Source organism: Solanum verrucosum, unplaced genomic scaffold (genome assembly GCF_900185275.1).
Source record: "Solanum verrucosum unplaced genomic scaffold, falcon-dt-bn FXZP01000065.1, whole genome shotgun sequence".
NCBI lineage: Eukaryota > Viridiplantae > Streptophyta > Magnoliopsida > Solanales > Solanaceae > Solanum > Solanum verrucosum.
In genome coordinates this window covers 476,365-484,366 of record NW_026020073.1, presented here as the reverse complement: position 1 = coordinate 484,366, position 8,002 = coordinate 476,365, and the positions used below count along the sequence as shown (strand labels likewise).

General features: G+C 32.6%; 1 pseudogene; it reads left to right on the top strand.

Moving 5' to 3' along the window:
* Positions 1-1,373: 1,373 nt before the first annotated feature.
* LOC125823926 (uncharacterized) lies at positions 1,374-5,784 on the top strand (annotated as a pseudogene).
* Positions 5,785-8,002: the final 2,218 nt, after the last annotated feature.

Here is an 8,002-nt window from a genome sequence, read left to right as displayed (position 1 = left end):
GGGAAAATGAGGAAAGAGAAACTAAAGCTCAAGAAGGAAAATAAAACATGGGTCCATAAAGCAGAATATAATATCAATAAAATAATCCCTTCATACAACTAGTACTAGTTGTGCCTCACACACAATAAAAATTTTCAAATAGTTCCTATATTGACATATGGTTGTGTATATATAGATAAACATATATTTAGTATATAAAATATATTTTAGACTAACATATTATGTTTGAAATCATCTTTTTCATTATTAATTTTTTGAATGCAAATATAAGCTCTATATATAAACACATTAATCAATACATAAGACCTATCGTATTTACAAAAATAATAAATGATAAATAGCTAGGAACATAAAGTCAATAATGTACACATTTTATGATGTGGTAAGGGAAAAATGTGGGACGCACGTTCCTAGAGACTAGTAAAAGGAAAAAATATTTAAAATATTTGGATTTAGCTTTGATTTTCATGTCGTGTTTTGATATGAGTTAGGCATTGTATTTATGCATTTTTGATGCATTTGTGCTAGTTATACACCTAACAACATGTTCTATCTATGTATCTTTTGAAAGTCATGATCAAATATAATGTGTTAAAGGCTGAGTTATTTCCTCATATGTGATCTTGTGGAGTTGAGTTGTGAAGGATTGAAGATTGAAATATGATATATTGATGTGGACCACGTAAGTCTGAGATTGAATTTGAATAAGGATCGTATAGGTCCAATTTGATACAAAACGATTATTGAGTCGGATAACTATGACGATATATGAGGACCACTTCATGAAATCATTGATATGACCAATTACGCTTATGCATTTTTAATAAAATATTTTTTGTGGAGTATATTTTCCTTAATACCAAACACACCCTAACTTTTTCCTCATAATGAAGTTTTGGCTTTGACTTCTTAATCATATAAATCAACAATTATATACTAACATATAGAATACATAAACTCCTCATATTTAAAGCTAAAATGTCAAAATATGAGTCATTTTTTTCTAGACCCATTGCGGTATTTCCCCAAGTTTATTATGTTTTCACTTTGTTTATATTTTTTTTAATCTTTCAAAATAAATTTTTATTTTATTTTTTCACTTTTAACAAATAAAGAAGAACAATTACATTTTTCTAAGTCTTAATTTCAGCATTAATTCTTCGTTGACTAAGTTATTTTTCAAAATCTGATACTCCACTAAACATTAATTAATTGAGATAATCTAGTAAAATAATTATGTTTGAATATTTCAAATTCATATGTAACAGGTAAACGTAAGTAGAAAATAATAACAAAACGTACAAATTGAGTGTTGAGTAGGACCATTTGGGGCCTTTTTTCTTTGTTTGTCGGTGTGCCGCCGTGGAACTCAAATGACCACTCATTCTCCGATGCAAAAGGAACCAAACAACATTCATTAGCCCAACATGGTAAAACAATTAATGTTTGTATTTTTCCATAGCTAATGTTTATGCGATTCTGCAGTCATTTTTTTTTACAACATTTTTTTCCTCTCCCTAAATATGCCTGAAAGAATTGTTCTGTTTTGTTTTTTTTTGGGGGGGGGGGGGGATTTGTATGACTTGAATCAGTGTTGCTAAAACTTTACTTTTGTGTAGCATTTTAAAAAATGTCTTTTTCTAATTTTGAGTTGAAATTAAAGGATATCTGGCAAAAATGTGTATTATAATTTTTTTTGATAATTATCGTTTCATCACATTGAATTTATCGCAAAATATCCTTATTGTTCAAATTGATAGAGTATTAGCTAATAAAAATGCTTAAAGAGGTGTATAAAGTAATAGCTTTTTAAAGGATGGATAAAACTCGATACTTAGAAAATGTTACCTCATAAGCAAAAGTACATAAACAATAAATAGGATTCAACACGCCGATGGAATGAGCAGCGTGCCTAGAGGGGTTTAGTGCCACCCTGAGAGTCCATACATGCATCACAAAAAAGATGCAGTACTTGACAAAAGAGAAGTAAGTACATGTGAAATAGTACTTTCATGATGAGGTGAACCCAAATAAGAATAATATAAGTTGTACTAGCACCATCTTATTGCACATACTTTAAATAGCAATATTCTACACTAAGTTTGTCTAGTATGGTTTCTTTTTATAAGAAGTTTTAATTATGTACAAGTGTTATCTATAATAATATGTTCTATATAATTAAGAGCCATATATATCACCGTCCCATAACTATTAATAACTTCGATTATATCTCCATTACGCAATAGTAATCAATACATTGTTGTTTGTTAGCTATTTTTTCTAATTATTTTGTGTGTAGTTCTATTGTCCCAAGTTCTAATTTTTTTACTCTATACTTGCCGGGTATTAGGATATTGTGTTACTCTTTCAGTTCTAAGGAAGTTTGCTTTATTCCAAAGTCAGCTTACTGATTTGTTAAAATTTTATGTTGAAAATAGTTTAACATCAATGCATCATACGCTATGGTTGTGTTTTTTAGTTTTTCGTTTTTCTGCAAAGATAAAGATTATATGATCACATTGCTTTAAATGGACAATAGTCTGAAGAGATATATTTTGTGCATCAAGATTTATGCTTTAACTACAACAGGTTGTGTTTGTTGCTCTTAAACCCCCCTTTTCTATCCAAAACAAAATATCAAGGATAATACTTGGACTGTACTGGATATGTTTTTGTTGCAAAAGTGGATTTATAACATATGTAATCATGTGAGCTAATGAAAAAGGGGGATGAAAACATGATTTTGCTTACTATGATTTACCTTTGTGTAACTAACGACATTTTGTTTCCTCATTCTTCATTCTCCTCATATGGTAATGTAGGTTCTGAATATCTTGTCTTTTCTTATGAACTTGCAGAAAAGAATTTGTGAAATTTACGATGATTTAGGTATTCAAGAAGCATTTATTACCTGCTATGAGTGTAAGAATGTTGACGTGCACTAGTAAGTTCTCTCTCTTTTTAACATGAAAAGGCAGTCAGGTGAGCTGAAGTCATGACTCTCTGATTCATACTTGCTTCATCACCTTGTGTATATATATATGTTCTTTGTAAACTTTAAACATTGTCCCAATCCTAAACCCCTTATGTTTTGGTTGACTTGCCATTTCTTAGGGAGAAACTGATCTTTCACACAAGGGGATGCTTCTCTTGAAGGAAATTGCTAGTTAGATTACCAACTTTGTCCCCTTTTTTGGAATTTTAATAGGAATGAAAAGTGGAATAGAACTAAAAGACTAAATTGAAGTGATATTACTTCTTAGTGAGAGTAAGGACTTCTTAGAGTTGTCCAATCTTTCTGGCAAGTTTCACAACTGTCGGATGCTAATAGTATTGGATATTGGGTTCCACCTAAAGTATACATTGATTTTTTTTGTTTAGGTTTCAAAAGGTAATTTATTTATAAAGGCTTAAATAGCCATAGGTTGTATATTGCTAGCTCCTTCTATAAGCATCTGATTAGTAGTAGCATATATATGTCGATTGGCAGTTCCTACTACAAGCATACAGGTAGAACTAGTTCTAATGCAAATATTAGTATAATTTATTCTTTCATTAACATGTTGTGTTATTTAATTCTTTTAAATACTGTGTGTATGTTTTATGCATACATAGTCATCTTCTTGTTCTAAAACAAATTGTTTTTCCTTCCTTTAAAATATTGTGTTATGGGCTATTGGGAAGATGCACCAGTGGATTGGTGTTGTGAAGAATGTGATATTCGCAAGGGGATAATGTTTTCACCGCGTGGACTAGAAAATGAGAGTTTTAAGGGATCCAAGTTGCATGCCTCTACAACGATTTGTCAAAGTACTTTGCAACCAAAGAAACATAGCAAATTTCCTCGAAGGCAACATATTAACCGGGAAAAAGAGGTACAGACCAGGAAAACGAGATATCTACCTGTTGAAGAAGAACTTGGTCTGTCATCACGTATCAATAAATATGGATCTCCACCGATAAATACCGTCTCTTCAGCAGTTGTGTCAGCCAAATCCTGAAAATTTAGTAAGCCTAAAGGTTAAGTGTTCACCACCATCTTTTGTATTCATTTACTTGGTTTGATTTGTCCTCTTCTTATACCTCTATTCTTCAGAGATTTAATTTTCTATCAGATACTCTAATTCATTTTTTTTCAATGATATGGCTATTATCTTTCAAAATGATTTCTGTTACAATGTCAATATTTGTAAAGCTTTCATAGCAAAATTATTTTTCTTCTATACTTCAATTCAATTTGATGTAGCCTGTTTTTAGGTCCGGGTGCCTCTACTATTCTTGAGCATATGAATCCCGATGTTGTGAACGAGAGTCGAATGAGGAATTCACCTATGACACACCCTTATGATCCTATTGTAGTTCCTTCCTGGAAGTAAGTACCCTTCATGAATGCACATTAATTACTAACATAGGTTAACACATGGTACACTAAGCTCCAAAAATGTTCAAATTCAGCTCATCACTGTTTTTGCATGCTAGCTTTTTGGATGACCCATCTTTTCTAGGTTGCCCATAAAATAAATGGTTACCTAGGGACACCATTAGTATCACTAAAAAAATGAATAGTGCATTGTATATTATATGCGTTACTATGGAAAAGAGTTCTGCTCATACATAGTTGCGAGTCAGAACATAATGATACTCTTAATAGATAATGTTTAGTGATATGGTAGTAAATTTGATTCCTATTATGTATAAACTCCTTGAGGACTTGAAGTTGCTGCCACTCTATGTCATTGTATTATGGAATATGGACCATCTCATGTTTTTAGGTATGGGAAACAAGATATTGTAGTTCAGTAGGTTTATGTGAACCATACACTGTTTGTTTTCTATTTTTTTTTCCAGTTTTGTAACTTAATGAGATTTAGAGTGCAAAACAACCTTTAGCTTTTTGTGAAACTTTCTGTTTATGTTTTTGTGTCTTAGAAATTACTTCATGGGTCTTTTTGTGGCCTTGAAACTCGAATATGCTTTTGTTTTGCGTCAAAAAGAAGAGAAGTTTCCCTTTGATTATTTTATGGATTACATATATATTGAAGATCCTTTTGTTACTTGAAGAATTTGCACCTCTCAACTTTGCTTTCCTATAATAATTAGTCTTTTTTATCTTTTTTTTTTGCATTTAGGGAAAGTTTTGACGTCTTAGGTGCTCTAGATCTTGCACCTGGGATATTTAATAATTGTAACAAGGCTCATCCTCCTTGCAGAGTTACACGTAAAGTGTATGAGTTCTCAAGACTATTGCCCGATACTATTAAATTTGAACTAGTTCCGTGTGGGGATATCTAGCCAAGTTTATTCAACAATCATTGTTCAGGTAAAGAAGACATAGGACTGTATTTCTTCGCAAGTCAGAGAAAATGGTCAAATTCTACCATATATATCCATCTAAAAAGGGATAAGGGTTGCAAAGTAGAAGTGCGCCCTTGCCCAAGATTGTTTTTATTAGAAATTTATTTGCATTTCCCATTATATGTAGGTTTGAAGGATATATTGCTTTGGTGGAGTACATGTGCAACAAGGATTTGGTGATGAGAACTCTTATCAATGATGTTGAGTTGCTTATACTTGCATCCACAACCTTGTGCAGTGATTCTCAAAGTACATTTATAATCTCTATGTTCTTTTCTCATTATCTTATTCCCTTTCAATGCATCTCACCTTGTGAATGTTTTTGTAGGATGGAACAACGAGCACTTCCTGTGGGGCTTATTTTACCGCATGAGACAGGATAAAGACAGATGTGCTGAAGGGGGAAGCCGTGATAGCTGGAGAAAATGAAGGAATGTTGAACATTGTTGTCTCGATAGCTACTAGATTAGTATAAGATGGCAAAAAACAGTAACAAAGGAATTTTCTGGCCAATGCAATATTCGAGTTGTTCATTATCATAGTTAACCTTATGGAATCATTACAAATTTTGATAAATTAGTTCCCCTTTCTGCTTTTACAATGAATTAATGTTGATATTTATTTTTATGAATGAAAACCGTCGTTCTATTTTGAATGAAATCACTTTACAGTGTAAGAATATGTTTTGTTGACATTTGAGTATGTATCTTCATAATAGTTGGTTGAAAGAACTAATTACCTCTCATGACACCTGGAGGGAGTACTCAAATGGAGAGGCAAAAACATGCTTTTGGATATTTTACAACTTATGTTTCCCTCACAGATTCAGGTGCCATATACCTTTGTGTTTCCTGATAAGTCCATGTTTATGGTTCGTACCTAGTTCCAAAGTCGAGGAGAAACCAAAATCGGCAATCTTGGCAGTTTTGGTACCTACAGTGAGAATATTACCATGCTTGTTGTAAATGCAACTTAGGCCTAAAAGAATATTCTTGGTGTGTTTATTAACTGAACTGTTTTCTCTTGAATCTCTTCTATATGTGTCATGATTTAAACAATCATCTTACTTGTTTCTTCTTTCGCCTTTTTAATGAACGAGAATGATTTTAAGTTAACTTTAGCTAAAATTTAACTGATTAACTACTAGGTTAAATGGGCAATAATCATGAATATGCAACAGAGTTTGAAATTGAACTAGCACACTTAAGACTAATACATAAGTTGTTCTCTTTATCTATTTTGGTCCTTTGAAATTCCACCGTTAGTAGATATTTCACCTAAATATTACATTTATTTATTATTTTCCTTCTTTATTTAAAAAAAAAATATTACCTTCTTAACTCTGGAGTCCCATAACTTATACTAGCTAATTTACATATTCAATTGCTACTCTTGTCTCATAATATCCATAACTTTCATGTTTTTCAAACGGGAAAGACGTTTTAAACATGGGTCACGCGGAATCGAGTTGGGTCAAGTCGTTTCGGCTAATTATTTAAATAATAATAAATATTTCAGCCATTTAATTTAATTTAATTAAGTAAATAAATAATTAAAACAAACTTTGTCCAATAATCTCTTGGTCGATCATTTATCAAAGTCGAAGCCGAAGCCGAGCGACGACGGCGCGAGGGGGGTTCCTCTTTCCAACCTTTTAAACAACTAGTAGAAGTGTTTCTCTATTTAAACACTTAAACATTTTTGTCCACCACAAATGAGGGAGAAATGTCTGTCACGCCCCGAGCCTACACCCTGGGCGGGACTGGCAGTCAAGAACAATTGCTGGCCCTAAGCGAACCCTTGGCGTGGCTTAACTCATAGTTGTCACGACCTGAGCCTACACCTTTGACATGGCCGGCACTTGAGAACCATTCCTGGTCCCCAAGCGAACCCTCAACCTGGCTGACTACAAAAGGAAAATTGATTCAAGTATACAAAACTTAAAAACTGATTAAAATTCATGAACTCAACTTTGCAAATCTTTAACTCAAATGAATAACTGAGAATAAAATCATATATTCAACTCGCCATAAAATAGGCAACTTAAGTCTTTGAAACACTTAACAAAATAAATGAACAAGCATCTGAAACTCTACTGTCTATCCATGAAGCCTCTAAATGACAAAGATAGAAGTCGGGACAATACCCACAACCTCCTAACAACTGATATAACTGAAAGTAAAAATGGAACCCTCCGGAAGCAAGGAGGCTCACCATAGCTAACTCGAACTCCATGTGGTATCAACGAAGCTCCTATTGATGATCCTGAATACCTGGATCTATATCATAAAAAGATGTAGGTCAAATGGCTCAGTACGTTGAATGTACGAGCATGTAAGGGGAATTCTAAAGCATAACATAAGCCTAAACTTGATAAAAAGGAAACATACTTACCTCTTTTCAAACTTACTCAACTCAAGGTATACTCAAGGATATTCAAAACTACTCAAACTTACTCAGCTCAGAAGTACTCAAGGATAAGATACTTAACTCAGTAATAAGGTTCTCAACTTGAAATACTCAACTCATGATACTCAAGGATAAAGCAATAGAAAAAGATGCAATATATATGGAAAGCTGTAAAACTGTAGATAGCAACTCAATGTATTGAAAAATACAATAATACTCAGTGTGTATATAAAAATAC